Source organism: Rhinolophus sinicus, chromosome 1, assembly GCF_057876585.1.
Source record: "Rhinolophus sinicus isolate RSI-liver-muscle chromosome 1, RSI-T2T, whole genome shotgun sequence".
Classification (NCBI taxonomy): Eukaryota; Metazoa; Chordata; class Mammalia; order Chiroptera; family Rhinolophidae; genus Rhinolophus; species Rhinolophus sinicus.
The window spans coordinates 152,257,773-152,279,838 of record NC_142501.1 but is presented as its reverse complement, the minus strand read 5'-3'; the positions used below and the strand labels follow the sequence as shown (position 1 = coordinate 152,279,838).

The 22,066-nt window shown below is 33.3% G+C and overlaps 2 pseudogenes; both read left to right on the top strand.

Moving 5' to 3' along the window:
* The window catches only part of LOC141569999 (elongation factor-like GTPase 1 pseudogene), a 65,613-nt pseudogene extending 45,083 nt beyond the window's left edge, over nt 1-20,530 (top strand).
* A 154-nt stretch (nt 20,531-20,684) lies between these two features.
* LOC109456113 (elongation factor-like GTPase 1 pseudogene) lies at nt 20,685-21,656 on the top strand (annotated as a pseudogene).
* Nucleotides 21,657-22,066: the final 410 nt, after the last annotated feature.

Here is a 22,066-nt window from a genome sequence, read left to right as displayed (position 1 = left end):
TGAACTTGTTACCATATCTGAAAACTGTAAATACAACAATACCTATCTCTTAGTGTTTGGGGGGAAAAAAAAAGATGAAATGGTGTTTGAAAAGCACTTAGCACATTGCCTTGCCCATAGCAATCACTGTGGCACAGTATAAGTTATGTGATCACCAGACTCTTGTTTTTTCTCTTCCTGAACACAGGAAAAGTACATTTCCTAAGCCCCCTGCACTTAGGTGAAAGGAACTAGATCTACGGAAGGAAATGAAGTGTTACTTCCTGGCTGAGGAATTGAACAGCCAATGCCCTTGTTGCATTGTTAGCCTTCTTCCTCTGCTGTGGTAACCATAATGGCTTTTTGGTAAGACAGTGGAGTCACAACAAGAAGCAGCCAGGATCCTCAAGTTACTGCTCTAAGGGAGCTGCCTTTGAAGCTGCACCAGACCAGCACACTTTGTGTGAGAGACAAACTCATTGTTACATGTTGAGTCATGGAGAATCTGACTAACGCACTTAACAAATGATAGCCAGAAATGGTAAGCTATCAAAATGTTAGTAAAACTCTTGTGTGTTATGTGCATGCGTGCATGCGTGCGTGCGTGTGTGTGTGTGTGATCAAAGCATGTCAACATTTAATGTAAAAATTCTGTTATTTGGTCAAATCCAAAGTAATGAGAGCAAAGACTTTAAAAATTCACACACACTACCATTTCTCTAGTGACTTAGGTGAAGTAGATTAAATTATTGAAAGAATGCATTTAAAATATATTTTCCTCACAAAAAAACTGTCGAAAATGGAGTTACCACAGATGTTTTTAGAAATTGATTTCACTTATAAAATGAAAGCACCTGAATAAAATTAATAGTAGATATTTTGGAAATAGTTGAATTTATGAAGCTGTATTATCCACAGCCAAACATACATAAACAAAATGCTATTGCCTTTAGGTTGGGGGAACTCAGTTAAAGTAGTCAAATAACTTTACACTTATAGACATAGCCAATATCCATGATAATGCTGGTGGTTAAATTTTCATACTGATAAGCACAGCACTGATCCATACTGAAATCTTGTATAATTAACTGGATAGTTTAAAATGTATTTCCTTAAATTACAAAGGTATTCAATTGTTTGTACCCTTCCACCATCTTTGAGGGACCCAGATTCATGGTCTCTCAAGCTCCCATGATTGGTGGCAATATCCTTTATGGAACTAATACAATAACCATTCCTATTACTATTCAATTTGGTCTGTCAAGTTAGTCGGCGAATGCAATGCTAGACACATGAAACTGATATTTGTGCCCATATCTGTCTTTTCATCTCCTATGTTTTGGAAAATCATAAAATAAAACTCCTTTCACTTTATTACATGTACTTCTTCAACAAAGTTAAGGATACAATTGGCATGCATGTTAATTGCTTACATAATGTTAATGATTATAATATTATACTTTACATATTGGGTGAATAATTTGAAAAATCTCAGAGCAGTGACCTCTTTTTACAGATAATTTCAGTTTCATGAGAGCTCAGTCTTCTTCACTAGAATTAAATTCATTTTTTTTATTGGGTGAATTAAGATTTTCTTTAAAAGTAAGAGGAGCAATTATCCATTCCTTGGTTTAATGCAACACTTCTAGCAGGATTGTGCTGAGTGCTCTCTATTATGAAAGAGTGAGATAGCAAATCAAATAAGAGATTTCTCATTACGTTGTCAAACCACATGAGTGATGGATGGCAATGTCTCTTTTTCAAATTAAATTACTCTTTTGTTTAGCACAAAATAATTAAAATTTACATAAGAAGACACACATAAAACAACTACGAATTAGAAAAATCAACTAAATGAGAAAGAGTGAAGAATAATTCATTTACTAATGTTGTGGCATGCAAAGTAGAGAGCTTAATGGAACATATTTAAGAAAAAATAAAAACTTAAGACTGAATTCTCCAAAATGTATATCTCCAACTTTACTCCCTCCCCTGAAATCAAACCTCATAATAAACTGCCCACTTTCAGTAAATGGTACCACCATTCACTCACAAATTTAGCAGACTCCCCTTACTGTTTTTACTTCCTGCTCCAATGCATCCATACATCCTGTTGGTTATACTATCAAACTTTATTCTGAGCCTGACCACCTCTTATCACTAGTACTGTTACCACCAGTGGTAGGCAGAAAAATGGGTCACCAAAGATGTTCATGTCCTAGTCCATGGAATTTGTAAATATGTTAGGTTACATGGTAAAGAGGAATTAAGGTTATGGATAGAATTAAGGTTGCTAATCAGTGGACTTTAAAAGGTGAAGATTATTTAGAATCATCTGGGAAAGTCCAGTATAGTCACAAGGGTCTTTACACATGAAAGAGTGAGGCAGGAGAGCAAAAACCAGAAATATGGTAGTATGAGAAATAATCAACTGGACTTTGCTGAATTTGAAGATGGAAGAAAAAGCCAGGAACAAGAACTGTGAGTAGCCATGAGAAACTGGAAAAGGCATGAAATGGATTCTTCCTTAGCGCTTCCAGATGGAATGGAACCAGGCCAACAACCGGATTTTAGCTCATGATCCCTGTTTCAGAACTCTGACCTCAAGAACTATGTGATAATAATTTCTAGGGTTTTAAACTGCTAAATTTGTGATAATTTCTTACAGCATCAATCAGATATTAATATAGTCCCACTTAAACTATTATAGTCACTACATCAATAGCCTATTAACTAGCCTTCACCTACTAGCCTTCACCAATAGCCTTCACCTATTCTTACTTCCTAAAAGTCTGTTATCTACAAAGAAGATTACATAATTATTTTAAAGTGCAAATTCTATACTTTACTCACTTACTCCATGTTGGGAAAATTTCCTGAGGTGGTTTACTGGAACCTCCAATGAAGTACTGGGCCAAGAGACCAAAGAAAGAGGCTGACAACTCCAGAATTAAAGGGAGTATTAACAGACAGAAGCAGAGTCTTGGGCTGCAGTAAGAATGTACATCTCCACTGTTGAAAGGGATGGGGGACTTAATGTATATAGCCTCCAGGAACACAGGTGGCTTGTAGTGCAGTGGCACGTGCTTATTAAGAGCTGAATAAACAACTTAATTGGCCTACTTATCTAGTATATAAGACCATTCGTTACAAGAGATACAGGTCCACCCCACTGGGACACACTGGTCCTTAGTGAGAGAAAGGAGCTTCTTAAGTTGGCTTAGGTCAAGTCAAGAATCAGAAATCATTTTGCCTAACACTCAAACCATCCAATGAGTTTCTATTCCAATCAGAAAATAAACCTGAGAATCTCACCCTGACCCACAAAGGCCTTACATTATCCGGTCCCAGTCAACCTGTCTGATTTCATTTCCTATCTCTCTCTGCCTTTCTCTGTTTATTTCATCCATTCCGGTCTTCTGTCAGAATCTAAAGCACATCAAACTTATTTCTAATTCAAAATCTTTGCTTTTTTAGATCCTTCTGCCTGGAACACTCTAGCCCAAACTGTATACGACTGGATCCTTCTTAACATTCCTGTCTCTGATTAAGCATCAACTTCTCAATAAAGCCTCTGCCCACCCAATCTGAGTTAAATCTCTTCTCTCCAGTCATTTCATTTTATTTTCCTCAGAGGACTCTTAACACTATTGGAAATCATGTGTTCATTTTGTGATTTATGTTAGCTTGTTTATTCCCATACTTCACACACCAAAAATAATGTAAACACCATGCATGAAAGGAAAAACCGTGTGTTTAATCATTGTAATGATGGTGCTTACAATAGCATCTGACGCATCATAAATGCTGCATACACATTTGTTGAATAAATGAAAATATTTAGTGAATTCAATTAAGATTTTTAAATGTTAAGGTCATACACTATTAAACACTAATACATGTTTCTTCTCAGTTGATTAAGTTCATTAATTCTCCTATTTCAAAGATGCACATCTCCTATTGTCACTATGTACATCAGAATAGAGAATCTGTGTCTCATAAGGTGATCATAATTCACATAGTACACTTTTCTATTCACTATGATATTCAAGTTTCTCTCATCATGGAGAGTTCCAGAAAGAACTATCATCTTGTGAGCTCTAACCTCCCCGCCCCACACACCGCCTGTTTTTTTTGGTAATGAATTTGAGTGGTTATTCATTTTATTCTGTGTGTTATTCGTATCTTTCATTCTGTGTTGACAGTTGTCTTTACAGTTTACATGCAAACGGAGTCTAACATTTGCACTCTAAAGCAATAAGGATGAGAATAAGTCTAGCATAGATCTTCATGTTTGGTCTCAATAACAATATGCCTGAATGAAATATTAGTTGTTTGATCTTGGGCAAATTATTTAAATTGTATGTCTCACTTTCTTCATCTACACGTATGCTTATAATATTAGTAGCTACCTTGTAGATTTGTGAGATTGAGTTAATATATAGAAAGTATTTAGAGACACATAGAATGTATTAAGTAAATCTTTGTGTATCAGCGAAATTACAGCACAAGTCATCTTGATGCTGTTGCATACATCATTTAACTGTTTGACATTTCAGTATAAAATTGTTCACCTTAAAACTGTAAATCTTAATTATGCAAAAACATTATTTATTTATATTTTTCAAACTAACAGATTCACTTAACCTAAACAACTTCTATATATTCTTAAAACTTCACATACTTTTTTCATTATGTATCATATCATGTAACTTAAATATCATATTTAATGAATTTGGCCTCAAAAGTTTTCAGTTACTTCAGTTAAATGTTCTATAACTTGACAACATAATGAGGGATAGAATATTAGTGCCCCAAATAAGACAGTAAGAGAGTTGACGTCTATATTGTTGGAATACTGGAAATATTTTTCAGAAGATATTAAATTGGAAGTCAAAACCCAGAATAAAATGTAAAACTCCTAATAACAATCACTTGTCATTCATTATCACCATAATTATAGTAAAATATTATCCATTACTTTTGTTTCCTGAACCCAAGGTGTTTGTAGTTACATAAGTGATATTAGTAAATTACAACAATTTTAAAAATACGTGTCAGTACTGTCATCAACTTAGGCCATTCAATCATTATAAAGAGATACGGGCTCCATGGAAATAATTACAATATCCAAAAAGATAAAGATAAGTGATAGGTATCTTAAAAAAATGTACAATACACTGATTAAGTAAAACGTTTGGTTAGTGTAAAATAGGCTGTAATTTGGCTTGTTGCATTCTAACATCTTCTACTTGATTTAAAAAACCCTTTCCAATATTTGGATACATGCCTCTCACTTGCCCTGAATAAAATCGTATTAGTAGACCACTAACTACTGTTATGATTTTATAGATAGAATGTGGTACAGTAGACACTTTTATGACATCTAAGCACTTAAAGAGATCAATAATGAAATGAATTATTCTAGAACTAAACTTATTTATTTTTGACACAAGTATCCCCATACCAAAGTGAATTATTTTAACAACTCTACATAGTGACTCAAAGCATATAGTTAGTAACATGTTCATCTTACATCTAATTTATTCTAATTGGTTCCCTTGTTAAAACCAGTTGTCAAAATAAGTGATTTTATCAGTGTATTTCTCTGATTAATTCTATTTCTCTATCTATATCTCTCTATATACTTTATGGCTGAAGTGGGTGATTATGATTCTGGGCTGAAATATTCAGGTCACTGATATTCTACTACATGAGAGCTGGATATTTGTATCGAGAATGCCCCTCCTTCTCTTTTTCTTTCTCTTAGTCCTCCTGCTTCTCTACTTTCTTTCAGGGAAGGGAGCAGCAGAATACCATGGATTATCTGAGGATAATTTAGGTCTTTATTAGGTACCTTCTCAGCACACCACAGGGCAGAAATGGCATGGAGATCAATTTAGGTTAAAGTCTTCATTAACTTCCAGTTTTGAAAAAGCACTATATTTATTTCATTTTTTAACCCATAAAAAACAATGTTATTTTATTACTTTGCTCTTGCCCCCCCAAAATCTCGTCTTTAATTTAACTTTTATATAGCCTTTTAGAAAACGATAGAAAATATAGATGTATATACCTATATATTTGAGTAAAGAAGTTAAAAAGAAAATGTAAAATTATATAGAAATCAATAAAATTTCATTATAAAAAGTCATGGAAAGAGTGGACTCTCTATCCAAAGGAAATACAATTTTAAATCACATTTTTTATGTAGAATGAGATACTGAAAATAAATTGAAAAAATAACATAAAAATATAAAAAGGTAATCTTAATTTTATTATGCAGCAAGAAATATGTATAAACTGAACAAATGGAGATAAAAACAATCCATATGCATGTTGATGCATTTGATATATAATGAAACTCTAATGTGAATTTCAGCTGGACTTTTTCTTTTGGAAGTGAAAACAATTTACAGTTTATTTGGAAGAATAATCCTGACAAGATATTCAATATATTTTAAAACTTATAATTGAAGAGAGGAAAAAAGACTTGTGTTACACATAATAATGATCACAATATTGTGAAAGATTAGCACCTGAAGAAAAAAAAGAACAGTGTAAAAGGGTATAATCTATAAGTAGAGTATGCATATGAGTACCAAAATATGATTATAATAAATTTCAATTTATTGGGAAAATCATGTTTCATTGTATGAATGCTGCTGAAATTTTGAGTATACTTTTGAAAGAGAGCATTTAGATTATGTGTCTCAAAATGAGTACTACATAAATTATGTTTGGTTCTAAAATGTAGTATAAAAAGTGAAATAATAGAATATTAGAAACAATAGGAGGGTATGTGTGTAAAATTTGCATTATTAGAACATTTTTGAGGTTATAAAGAATCCAGATTTAAAAAGAAATCTATTTAAGTATATATAATTTTTTTGGATAAGATTGAAGATTCCATTTTTAAAATAAACAAAGGAAGGCATCAGTCTCAAAAACAATATTTGAAGTACAACAGCTCCCAAAATTTTGTGAAAAAAGAGGAATGAATGAAAGGGCAAATAATACAAAAATGAGAAAATGCACAAAAAGGGAAATGCAAATTACGAATATAAAAATCTTTAGACAAATGAAACAACTCTCTAGGAGTTAGAGAAATGCAATTCAAAGACAGTTGATGCGATTTTTCATTTAGATTGGTAAAAGTCATAAAGATGTATCACATCTATTGCTGCTGAAGATGTGGTATGCTAGTCCAAGTGTGAATTGATATCATTTGTAAAATAAAATAATATTTGATTAAACAAATGACTTATGAGATTGTATTCCACAGAAATAAAAGCACAATGTGTGTGTGTGTGTGTGTGTGTGTGTGTGTGTGTGTGTGTGTATGGCATAGTTGTGAGAAAATCATTTGAAAAAAAAATCCTGAAAACCAATAATGATTGAGAAAATCCTATAATGATTAAGAAAATGATTGAGTAAATCCTACCAAATATATAAAACACATACATAGTATGAAGTATTTGTAGCTGTTTAAGAAATGAATTACATCTATTTGCATTGAATTGGAAGAAAGTTCACATCATGTTAAGAAAAAAAGACACAGATTGTCACATAATGAATAATGGGTAACTAGGTAGGAAAATAAATAGATCAACAGATAAACACGATATAGTTTTTCTTTAAAATACAGAAAATTGTTGCTTTATTGTTTCAATCATCTCTAATTGAATGAAGAAAGCATGTAAAGATTTCACAAGTCATTATTTTGGGGTGGAGACTGAAGGAAAAAGGAAATATTTTGAAAATAAGATATATCTCTAGATGTACTGACATATCTCTGTGATTTTGACTTGAACAAAAGTAATTCTAGGGTTTTCTTCTTTTTCTCATTTTGAATAGGAACATTCACTTTCATTCTTCCACCATTTTATATGGGGTGTGAATGTGTACATGTTTGTAAAGTGTGTGTGCAGATAAATTATCTTTTGTGTTTATAGAACAGTGGAACTAAAGGAGCCACAACCAGACATAGCACAAAGTTCGGTACCCAGAGAGCTTGACTCTGAGCTGGAGGGATTTGCCAGGGAAGATGGGTTGTTTCTCTTGAGAAATTTCACAGTATTTTGTATGTGTATAAAGAAGGAAGAAAAAGGATATTTGGTGCCTGGTAATATGGAGGGCAGCAGAGATTATTAACAAATATCTCTTTTCCAGATTGTCCTTAATTAGGTTTTCATTGAGGAATTCTATAAGAAAGAAATTAAATGAGATATTATGTTTTTTGTAGAAATGTTGGTAAGAAATTTATTAGTGAATTTCTGATCCCTTTATAATAACCCATAAGGAGACTTTCTTGTGCTACCAAATTTTCTACAGTTAATGATGAACTAAACAGCCTTTATATTATAGAATCTATGAATCTTGTAACTTGTATCTCTCTTAGATTAACTTGATGCAAAGATTGTAGTCAAAATTTGAATGAAGTTTATATTTGTATAGGATTCTCTCATTTTCAGGGTTTAAAATCTGTTTTATTTTAATATTTAATCTTTATTTTTACTTAGTACTGTTTTTAAATTTCATATGTGATTCAATGGTATTATATGATTAGAACAAGTTCTATTTGTAATGATAAAAATAAGCATAAATAAACATAAATAAAAGCCAATATTTCTGTAGTATGTGATTATATAAAGGCAATAAATGTTGCGATGTTGGAAAGCCATGTGCAAAAGAATGAAACTAGATGGCTGTCTGTCACTGTGTACAAAATAAACTCAAAATGATCGAAGACTTAAACATAATACCTGAAATAATAAACAACATAGAAGAAAACATAGGTACTAAACTTATGGACCTTGGATTGAAAGAGCATTTTATGAATTTGACTCCAAAGGCAAGGGAAGGAAAAGCTACAATAAATAAATGGGACTATATCAAACTAAAACGCTTCTGCATAGCAAAAGAAACCATCGACAAAATAAAGAGGCAGCCAACTGAATGGGAGAAGATTTTTGCAAACAGTGCCTCCGATAAGGGGCTAATATCCAAAATATACAAGGAACTCATGAAATTCAACAACAAAAAACAAACAACCCTATTGAAAAATGGGCAGAGGACCTGAAGAGACATTCCTCCAAAGAGGACATACAAATGGCAAACAGACATATGAAAAAATGCTCAATATCACTAATCATCAGAGAAATGCAAATAAAAACCCCAGTGAGATATTACCTCACCCCAGTTAGAATGGCTATCATCAATATGACAAATAATAAGTGTTGGAGAGGCTGTGGAGAAAAAGGAACCCTCTTACACTGTTGGTGGGAATGCAGATTGGTGCAACCACTAAGGAAGGCAAGAGATTAAGAACAGAATTATCATATGACCCAGCAATCCCTCTCCTGGGTATCTACCAAAAAAGTCTGAATACATGTATCTGTAAAGATATATGTGCTTCGATGTTCACTGCACCTTTGTTTACAGTGGCCAAGACATGGAAACAACCAAAATGTCCTTCGATAGAAGATTAGATAAAGAAGATGTGGTATATACCCTGTTTCCCTGAAAATAAGACCTAGCTGGACAATCAACTCTAATGCGTTTTTTGGAGCAAAAATTAACATAAGACCCGGTCTTATTTTACTATAATATAAGACTGGGTCTTATATAATATAATATAATAATAGAATAGAATAGAATAGAATAGAATAGAATAGAATAACGGGTCCTATATTAATTTTTGCTCCAAAAGATGCATTAGAGCTGATTGTCTGGCTAGGACTTATATTTGGGGAAACACGGTATACACAATGGAAGATGATACAGTACCATTTGCAACAACATGGATTGATCTTGAGATTATTATGCTAAGTGAAATAAATCACACAGAAAAAGTTAAGAAACATATGATTTCACTGATATGTGGGATATAAAACTGAAAAAAACAAAGAAACAAGAGAAACAAATAAAGAAACACAAACTAATAGACACAGACAATAGTTTAGTGGTTACCAGAGGGTAAGGCAGGAGGGGGTGGTAGATGAAGATTAACTATATGGTGATGGAAGGAGAACTGACTCTGGGTGGTGAACACACAATGTGATATATAATAATGATGCATTACAGAATTGTACACTTGAAACCTATGTAATTTTACTAATCATTGTCACCCCGATAAATTTTATTAAAAAAAAGAAAAAAAATGTTGGGATGTTGTCCAAAGGATACAGTGACATTTATTAAAAGAAACACAAGGAAAACATTGGTTTAAGAGAAAAGAAAATATTTTCTCTGGAAGAAATTGTTAATATTGAACAGTAAAATCCTGTCTTTAATTTTATAATTATTTGCTATTTTTTAAAGGAGAATGGGTATTTAAAAATGCTCATGGAGGGAAATGATTGCTTAACATTGGTATCTATCATCCTTTTGAACAATTCTATTAAATTACTTGTTGGAAGTCATATTTCATCCAAGTAGCTTAATATATGTCAAATGTTTAGTATAAAAAGAAATTAGAATTAGATGAGCCTTAAGGGATCTGATGTTATTTCAGATTGATGATAGATAGATTGATATGATAGATTAGATAGATATGTATGGATATACATATAGATAAAATTTGAGGCCAATTCCTTCTTCCCTTTTCATTAGTACATCTTTGAAAATGCTATTTTTTGAAAAGCTATCATTTCCTATATTGAGGGGCATGCTTAGTTTCTGGCCTAGACTTATGAGGATCACAGAGAGGTAGAGACATGGTAAGGAGAACAAGACCTTGCCATTGGGCAGTGAGGGAGCGACAGGGAATTTGGTGGGATAATTATTTTCCCATCACTGAGGCTTCTGATTCTTTATGAAAGAACGAAGTATTTATTGATTAGTGTTTGACATTTTGAATCTTTTATTCGTGAAAGGATTCAAAATAAATCTGACATATTGAAGGAGAGGGCACACAATCAAATTAAATACTGCATAAAACCAACACTTGGTGTTGGAATGACCTTAATTTGTAATTAGTAATTAAATTAAGATGAAGGAAGTGGTTTGGACCCAATCAAAGATCCCTATATAGTAAAAAGAATGATAAGAATTTACAGGGAAAAAAATGGTAATATACTTTCAGTAGCATCCATTTCATAATAAAATTATAACAATTATTAGAAAGAAGACTGCTCATGTATGTTCTAATACATGTATTTAAATGGGTAGAAATAATAGTCAATCATGTATACTTTGGATGATTTTAGTTTGCTTAGTGTAGCTTGTCTGGTAAAACAAACGATATATACCAGGTCGTAATGCCATGAAAACCTTGGAGAATCAATATTTATTTTCTAATAAGATCAAGTAATGACATACAAACAATGAATCTGATTTTCGAAAGATAGAAAAGTATATTTTGAAAGAATGTAGTATGGTTTTTGCAACGTTATACTTTAAAAGTGTATTTGCTATATTTCTTAGTTACACTGATATTTTGTATATGTATAAGTAATTGTAGGAAAAAAAGACAGAAAAGCATTTAAATTAAGATAGTTTATGAACTCTAAAATATCCATTTTCTTATTAATTTTAATTTCATCAGGTGTATAGATTTATTAAATTTAGGTTATAAAATTATATAATTGTTCATTATGATATATTTGTATGTAGCAATCCAAGCATGTTTTCATACAATTTATATAGCAGGTAGTTCATTTGCATGTTTATTATCTAGAAGGTGGCACTGGGTCTTACATAAGGTGTCACTTTGAAAATTTATGTTTTTAAACAATTGGCAAGACTCTTATTAAGCTGAATCTACTGCTCAGAAGAACCTATCTTTTGAATAATATATCATGATGGTGCCTCTGCACCAAAGATCTATTGCATGCACACTACAGCAGTGTGACAACTCTAATAATGTATTGGATAATTCATCACGGATGCTAAATTTTGTTGTATTCTTAATGAGTTGTTCACTTGCTGAAGGAGAATGAGACTTAGAAAACAAAGTGGGTTCAGCTCCATTGGAAGAGTTTGTCAGTCATTAAGAAGTCTATCTAGTGCATTTATTTCTCTGACAAGGAAGCTAAAGCAGGAGTTATGAAAATTCTCTTACAGGAAGCAAATGAGGCAGTGTCATTTTCCCAAAGTACTGTACAAATGACTCGCAGATGGAAGTATTTCTATTAAGTATAAGAAATTTTGGTCAATGAACACATTTTAATACCTATTTAATTATGCAGAATGGTAATGGAAGAAAAAAGATACAAAAACCCTAGTTTCTGTCTATGAGAAGCTTTCAGTCTAAAGAACTTACTTTTACTTAAATGATTGGAATAACAATGTGTGATAAAACCTGTTTTAAGAGTTGATTCATGAATTATTCGTACCCTTTCTCATATGTTGGAAGCAAAATCAGTACTAATACTTAGGACTAGGAAGACGATAATTTTGGTCAATGTGTAATTTTACAGGAAAATGTTTAGTACATTCTTAAAAAAACTTTCTGCCAAGGACATGAATGGCCAGATGTGAATAATTTGTTGACCTCTAAATTTCATTCCCAGGAAAAGCTATGTGCTGGAAAATCCCAGTGAAACAGCAAACACACTCTATTTTATGTAGGTCTACTTTTGTATAGGACAGCACAAATTTAGATTATATTTTTATTTAGAATATATATATATATATATATATATATATATATATATATATATATGATTAAATTTATATTATATTCATAAAATCAGGTAGAAGGAAACACTATTCAATTATAAAATTGGGAATATATCATCATACAAGAAAAATATGATCACATCACTTTTCTACTAAATTTCCCCATAGCTTTGAGAACAAACTCTCTTGGTATAACTAGCAAGACGGCATGATTTTCCTAACTATGTAACTAATCTGGCCTCATCTCAAACATTGGCTCCACCAGACCACACTGGTCTTCCTTTTGTCCCATGCCGCTTCCTTCCTATCTATGTATACACCCATTCCTCTGTCTGGAAAGTTCTTTCCTCTCATTTTAAGTCCTATTAGACATGCCCCCCACCCCCCCCACCCCCCCCACACAAAGTATAGATAATGTAAACAACAATCACATTTACCTCACTCAGCTTAAAAAATAAAACATTGCCAATAGAACTGAATCCCTGTGTACTCCACTCATATCTACTTCCTCCCCCACTCTCAACCCCAAATAACTAATGTTCTGATTCAAAGTTTTATTAATACCAACATTTAGCAAACATTCTGTACTACATATATATGTGTTATTAAGCAATAAATCTTTGTTTTACATGTATTAAAACTTTATGTAAATGGGATCATTGTATACACCATTGAATAGCGTGGCATATACTCTTGTGCAATTTACTTTTTTACTCCCAATATTACTTGTGAAGTTGATCCATATTTATATAGAGAGCTAGTTTATCCATTTTCATTGATATTTGATATTTCATGTACAAACACAACATTATTTGTTTACCATTCTTCTAAAGATTAGATTTAGGGTTTTTAATTCCCTTCCTTCCTGCAATCCTTCTTTCCTTACACCATCCTGTATTTTATTGAGTGATAAAACATATGCCTGTGTAGAAAAATGTAGCATATTTTTCTCATGTATATATGTATAGTTGTGTAATATACATTGTATGTGCATTTTTCAATTTTTCTAGGAATTATCGTATTGCTCCCTAAAATGCTTGTAGCAGTTTATATTTCCTCAGCAGAATAATAGAGCTGTGATTTCTCTGCATCTTTGTTACTAGTGCAAAATTCTATCTTAATAGTTTTTAATTGCATTCTTTTGATAGAAAACTTGAGCTCATTTTATGTTGATTAATCTCTTCTATAAGTTGCCTAATCAAATATTTTGCTTGTTCATCTACTGGATTTACTTTTCTCTCATTAATTTTTAATTTTTAAAAGTATATTATGAACATGAGGTCTTGTAACTATCTCTGAGCCTGAGATTATACTTTACCAGTCTGATGTCTTTCTATGAATATAACATGTTGTAAATTAAAATGTAATCAAATTTATCAACATTTTTCTTTAACATTTTGGTTGCTATGCCTTATTTAAGAAACATTCAATTTTTACCTAGATAGTGTATTATATTTTCTTTCTAAATTTAAAATTAATTGTTAAAATTAAGTTTTTTAACATGCCATTTCCCCCCGAAAATAAGACCTAACCAGAAAATAAGCCCTAACATGATTTTTCAGGATGACATCCCCTGAACATAAATCCTAAAGTATCTTTTGGAGCAAAAATTAATATAAGACCCGGTCCGGTCTTATTTTCAGGGAAACACGATACTTGTATATGATATCACGTATGGATCTACTATTTTCACATAAGGTTAATCTATTGTGCCCAAAGCACTTGATGTATAACCCATCTGTTTACATGCTCCTGTATCATACTTCATTTCCTTATAAGCATGGGTTCCCTTCTGCATTCTCGATCCAGTTCCATTGTTCTAATTTTCTCTTCATTGACTCATGCTATATTTTTCGTTATTATACCTTGATATAATAACATGGCAATTTCCTCGACCTTACTCTTCTTGTTGTTCAAAATTGACATGACTCTTTTTGCACTTTGTTTTTCCAAATAAAATATAGAAGCAGGTTGTCAAACTTCATGAATAATACTGAGTTTTACTGAAATTACAGACATTTAATTTAATTAACACCTAATCACCTGTTTCAGTTGTCATTTAAGTTGATTCTTCCATTTGAAAACAATCCATGATTTATCCAGGAGTGCTATACCCCTTTATTATATCCTCTCACAGAAATAGGCACCTGCTTTGTTGTACTCACTATAGTTGCTATTTTATATTTGTCTTTGGAATTATTTGTCCATGACTTTTCCCTGTTAATAATGATGATAGTAATAATGATAATAATAATAATAATAATAATAATAATAATAATAATATATTCACTAATACTTAGTCAACACTCACATGCACACAGATCTTGAAGTGAAGTATGCTCAGGTTACTGTTTTAACAAGCAGATTATCTAGGGCAGATCAATACTTTCCAAAAATAATCTTGGAAGCACAAGATGTTAAATAGTATGATTTACTTGTTATCTACATTTTTATGTAGGTAAATATGAACCTATGGATCAAAAGAAATCAAATTAAAAGGCAATAATATCCAATTAAATCTGTATGCTGATTTAACTATTGAGAGATTCATCTATTGTGTATCTATTTATTTATCCATCTATCTAGCTGTCTAATGTTTACATATTGAATATGAAATTGAACATTGCTTTGGTAGAGCATGTAAGCATGTTCCAAATGAAGTTTTTGTCCAAGCAATTGAAACTAATGGTTGAATGTTCTTTTACTCCATAGAGCAGCTGTTACTTTGTTCACTGCAATTTACTGTTATGAACACCTAAATAATAATGAAAACAGTGCAGGAGTCTCCAAAGTTGAATCTTCTGGATAGGGCTTTCTGCTTTTACTCATTTTAAATACTTTCACTGTTTTAAAATTCTGTGTCCTTGTCTTCTGTTCTAATCAGATATTCTTTACTTTTCTGAAAAGCAGAACAGAGATCTATGTCTAGAAATGAACATTTCTTTTTTCCAGACTGTCTTCAGCACGGGAAACATAATTTTTCCACTAGCAATTTTTTCATATTTGTCCCCCAAGAAAGATCTTTAAAAAGTGGCACCACTTCAACGGCTGCAAATGTTGTGCTCACTAATGATTTCCTTTTGGACAACTTTGACATAAATGGCAAAATGAATATTAAAGAATTTTAAAGAACAACATTAATATACAATGAAATGCAATAGAGATGAACATTTTTTTTTTAAGATGCAAAAACTCATACAGAGCTGCCAAATCTAGTTACACTAAAAACAAGTGAGAAAAACATAGACTGCCTTCTGAGCTTTCAAAACCATCAGACACTCAATATGTAGAAATGACTGAACATATTCCCTGTACTGAAAGCCTATATTAAAATAAGTGTCTAGAGAAATTTGAATTAAAGAAGATTCTGTGAAATTTGCCTAAGTACAGAATGCACATCTATTTTGAATTTTCTTGCTTTTATTTAAGACAAGTGGCACATAATTTCACAGCTGTCAGTTAATGCACATAATGAATGTCTTATAAAAGGATGAAAGCATGAAGTTGTATTCATGTTCCCCAAGTATGTAAAATAAATTCAAAAGGATGTCAAGATCTGGTATGAAACAAAAAAATGCAAGAACATTTTAGTTTAGTGGAGTGTGGGGGCAGGGTGTGTGAGGTGGTAATACTAACCCCTGTCTCCCTACAAATGAAATCCATAGGAGAGTAGGCTTAGCACTAACTCCTTTAACTCTTAGATTTTTGCATCAGTTTCTCAGGACTTTATTATATGGCACTTTTTTCTGACATGGGGTCAACTTTAATTTCTTTGAAACACTTTGTCTTTTAAATTTAATACTAAATCCTGACATTCTTTAGCTTTGAATCTATGGGCATTTTGTTTTATCTACACACAATGGATAAGATCATTCTCTAACTACAGAAAAAGAAGATATAAAGAAATTAATCAAAACGGACTACATAATGTTAACATGAGGGTAAATATAACAAGTGTAAATCTCATCTTTCTAATCTCCTATAATTCCATGTAAATTGTACCAGAGCTACTTTTTGATTTCTGAAAATGAAATGCTTAGACATTATTCTTTAAGAGTATTGTGATAACCATTGTATTAATTTTCAGGGGGAAAAAAGAATCTATGAATGGAACATATGAGATTTGTGATAGTAGACTGGCTTCAATTTACTTAAAATGTCACCATAAAATTTATGTTTTAGATATAGCACATAATCACATGCTCAAAACTTGGGACTAGATTATGTTTGCAGACTGAATGGTATCTGTCTTTCTTATTTATTTGGGTGATTCTTTATGGTTTATTTCTATGCATTTTACTGAAAAATCAGTATGGATTTGAAGTTTTAAACTTCACCTTCCCTTGGTGTTATGATCCAGTCTAATGAAGGAAGGAAACTAACAGTGTAAGCCAGGATCAATCTCAGAAGAAAATCACACAAACATCTAGTCTTGGGTCAGGACTTTGTTATTCATAGCAAGAGAAGTACGCATATCCAGAGCACCAGCATATTTTTGTCAGTTTCCTAAACCCCAATTTGCACAATGATTTTGATGCAAAGAGGGGGCCAGATGACACCAGCACATGCAGTTTGCATTATGAGAGATTAATCCAGAGTTTATAGAACTTGAATCTTTTATAACAGTGAGCATTCTTCCTTTTTGCTCCAGAACTAGATAATATCACTATGTTCTGAGACTAAGTTTCAGAACTCTAAGTTTCCCTTTGCTCTGGAAAAAGACGGTGTCTTTTATCTTCTAAGACTGTTTGCTTTACCAACACCCTTGTAAAGTTAAACCAAAACAATGGTAATCAGTTCCTCTGCTTGCAAAACATGAAGAAATCTGAGGGACAGCTGAAGAATTTCTTCCAATAATAGCAAGAGTTATTAAAAGCATCAGTGAATAGGATAGTCTGATATCGGCAAAAGAATAGCCAAATAAACCAAGGAAGGAACCAATATATATTACTTGTTGCTTGACTCTTTCTTCCTTGGTTTATTTGGCTATTCTTTTATATACACATTACACATGTACCACTGTGTTCTATACATATATATATATATATATATATATATATATATATATCACATGTACCACTCCATTGGCAGTGTCCTCAGGAAAGGTAACCTTTTCAATAAATTGTTCTATGTTAATTAGATATCCATATGGGAAAATATGTTTGTGTGTATGTAATATAATATGCACACATTGACCTCTATTTTATATTGTACACACAAAACCAATATAAGATAAGATAGTAGATTTCAATATGAGAGATGTAAAAAAAAGCAACAAAAAAACACTTCTAGGAGATAACAGAGAAGAATACTTTCAGGACTAGATTTTTAAACATCACTGAAGAAAGATTTGAAAGGTGATGGTAGCTCATTTCTTTCCCCCTTTGGTAGCTTGCCGGATACTTGGCTCACCAGATCTGTGTTAGCTCAGTTGTAGAAGAGTTTGATGGTCTATGGGTTTCAAAACGTCACCCTTTCTAACAAGTCACTTCCCAAGCCAAGAAAATACCACTTTTAGATAGTCTCACATATATTCCCTGCTCCCTTCTCCCTATAAGTAAGTAGAACACTATTGAGAAAGCCTTCTTCTCTCCTCAAATATTGGCCAGTGTGCATGCTGTCCATTTAAGCCCAGTGCAGGCTGCGGGATAGGACAACAAGAGATTCTGGGTATTCTATTCCTTCTCTTTGTCTAAGATTTTCCTGTACACCATTCTTATATTTGCACTCTTATGGTACTATGGCTTTGTATCTACAACTGCTTTATTAAGAGTTGTTGGCCATGAAGGAACATACTCCATTTTTTCAGATGCTAGTGGTATTTGAAAAATAGTTTAATTGGTCCATTCATAAGTGGGTACTATTTTTTCCTAATTTTGATGACAGGTCACTCACTGCTAGCCTTGAATGAGTGGCTGGCTATGGAGTTAGCTAGCCCATCTCCTCCAAAGGGACTGCTAAGATGTCTGTTCCAAGCCCAAACAGAGTAATTTTGCAAAGGAAAGTGTCAACCAGACACCTAGCTGGCTAGCCCAATACCCAGCAAGGCCTCTGAAATGTTTGACTTTTTTCTTGAGGCCTTTAACAGGAACAACTTGGCAGCAGAAGAGCCTGACAACCACAAAGTCCCCCAATTAGTAATTTATTTAAAAGAGAGGTGAATTTGCTATGAAAAAGAAAAAAAAAGGAGATCCCTGTGCCTCTTTAAACGTGTGTGCAGGGTGCCAAGGGCTGGAGCTGAGCTGGCAGCCAAAGCTGTCACAACAAATAAAGTGTCCAAAGGGTTCAAAGATTGGATAAAACGATCCAACTCCAGAGAAGCTCTGCTGTCAGGAAAATCGGTATTGGCTCATGTTGACCTGGCTGACTGTCATATCTAGAAATTGCAGTGGCCCAGCAGCCAAGAACTTTACATGTGGATTCTAGAGTTCATACAGAAGAACATAGGGCCAATATAGCCAAGACATTTCTAAGGTAGAGTCAGTTAAGGTACATGGACTGTAGAGAAAATGAGCAGATGTAAGGGATCACTATGAAATCCACTGCAATTCCACTACTTTATGTAAAATGTCAAGCTATCAAGAAATAGATGAACACAGAGATCTCTAACTGTCCTGAGAGCAGAAAAACTGGCAGTCTTTCATCTACCCAGATAATAAGGAATACCTGATTAAGCTAATTGACTCTACAGGGTATGTGGATTTCACCTTTTGAAGCATAAATTGCTGGATGCATTTGTCATAGGTGCATCCTTGTGACAATGTGATGGAAGGAATCCATTTACAGATATGGGTAGCTCTATGACAAGTCTGGTTGGAAAACATGTGTCTAGTTGGAGTAAATTAGTTAGAAGGCTTGTTTGATACTGGAACTGAAATTCACTCCACAAAAGGCCTATTCTCAGCTCAAACCTGTTTTAGAAGAGATTAATTCACTCATTCACAGGAATTATTTTCCTTGTATAGTTCTAGAAGAAAGAGCAGAGGAAGAGACTAAAGACAAGTGAATCCCAATCTTGAATGAGGAGGGCGAGTATCTGAGTGGAGCACTGGCTTGGAGGCTATGGATGAGTCTCACTTTTACTTCTCTCCAGAGCAAATAAACATGGTGCTTCCCAGTGCAGTGGATGGGTGGGACTTTGGAATGGAGCTCTTTGACAGAATTTAGTCAAAAGATGGGCATCAAAACAGAAGTTCTTTTGAAAAACCTGTGAGGAGATTATTATAGAATATGAAGACTAAACAAATTAGGAGGATTGATCAGGCAAAGGGAAAAAAACGAAAAAAAACCACTTTTATCTGTAAAGTTGACCCTGGGAGATAGAGTTTATGTGCTGCTCTTGTCAAAGAACAAAGAAAAAAAAAAGATAAAATAGCGAGTTCTTTAGGATAAAATATTGAAATCGAGGAGACACGTCACTCAGATATTAAAGTTCAGATCAATGCCGTTTGCTGTCAGTGGCCATTCTATCCCACAGTGGCCACTATATCTCAAGCTATTCTTGTGACAGTGTGTCAGAAACTTCATAGCTTCCTTGATATTATAGCTGAGGGAAGTGGAGGAACGAATGTGCACAAAAGGAGAAATGATTTGATTTTCTTCCACAAGAAACCCAGCCACCAAAAGCTGCTTTTATGAAATGTAGAAGTGAAGACATTCCTCCAATTATAATTATTTTTTCTAAAATATTTGCAGTTCATGTTAAGACTTTGCCTCAGAATGAGCCTTGATCTCTCACTCAAGATTACATTTCTCAGAGACATGAGGATATGAGACACAGGTACATGGAGAAGCTGGTAGGAGTTCAGGGGCAGGAGCCTTTGGAGCCACCCGAAATGGGAATGCCCTTGACAGGAGTCCAAAGAGAGCGGAGTCAAGAGGTGATAAGCAACAGATGGTGATTATGATCCCTAAACCTGTGTCTTAGGAAAGAAAGAATCTAGTGTGTTTTGTTGTAATATGCGACTTGAAGAGAAAAGAAAAGAAAGAGAACCTAAGTACAGTTCCATTGAATTTTTGAAATAGGTACCATTAAGTTTCTTAGGCCCCATTAGATGTCCTTCCCCATGTCCCTATGTGCCATGTGTGCTCTGAAAAATAAAAATCTTCTGATTAGACTAAAACTTGGAACTGGAAAATCTGAAAGAGTTATCTCTAGGAAACGTGCTAGGAATAGGAGCTCTGCAAGACTTTGTAGTGATATCTGCTATATCTTATAGCTTGTCATCTGCCCAGCATTTATACCACTTTTATTGAAGCCATCCCTATTGTCAGGGTTGCTGTTGAAATAAAATCTCCAAGTGAAATGCCCTATCTCATCAAAGAAATGAAGCTGTTAACCAAGCTGATCTATTGAAATTTAATTCAGGAAATTGGGGTTCAGGGCACATTTTAGTCACAGCTAAATTCACTTTCAATGAAGCCCGATGACTTGAAAAGTTTGCAAAAATTCAAATCAATGTATGTGAATCCATTATTCCATTCATAGAAACAATCACAAAACTCTCAAAAGTTGATATGGTGAATAAATAGTCATGTGACAAAACAAATAGTCATATACAAAACAAAAGAAAGCAACATACATGAAGGAATACAAATTGATTCTTATGTGCTAATCACCACTCCCAGTAAACTTATGCTCAGAATAAAGAAGTCAGTCAGACTCTGGGGGGAAAAAAAGAAAGTAATCTGGTTTGTTCTATGGGGCAATCGACATCCTCTCTGAATCAGGACAGAAACACCCTCATTCACCTGAAAATCGAACAGAGAATAGGGAATTAAAAGGAAAACTACAGTAACGTATAAGGAGAAAATGGAGGAATACTGTTGCCCATATCGAGTCATTTGGCCCAAGAAAATTTAGTCCTGATATACTAGTATGTAATAATGAAGACTTTCCGAACTTAGTATGACCAGGTTCATCTGGCCAAGCTTCTAAAAATGCCTGTAAGTACTGATATTTGGGCAATAGTATTGTGAGTTCTTTCCAACCAGCAGCACTCTCTGGGCCGTTGAGTGAGGAAGCTCTCGTGGGGGTCTGTTTTGTCTTTTAATGTGGAGCCTAAGTAAATCTGAGAAGCTGTAACAGTGCAGAGAAAACATAGCACTACAGTGTGAGAGAAAGAAAAGGGCTGCAGTCAGAGAGAAAATAAAACATTCTACAAACATGCACTGGAAAACAAAAGAAAGACCTCTTTCTATGAGCCTGTTACAGAACCCATTCCTGTAGATGTCTAGGAAGAGAAATAATAAATCATTAATTGCCACAAATAACCAAGGCCACAAGATAGCTCAGAAAGAAAATGAAAAGTCTCCAGAAAATGAAGTTAAAAATATGGAAATATGTGACTTAAATGACAGAGAATTCAAGGTTGCAGTTCTGAAAAAACTCAACGAGATGCAAAAAATACAGAAAGGCAGTTCAATGAACTCAGAAACACAATCAAAGAGCAACATGAGCATT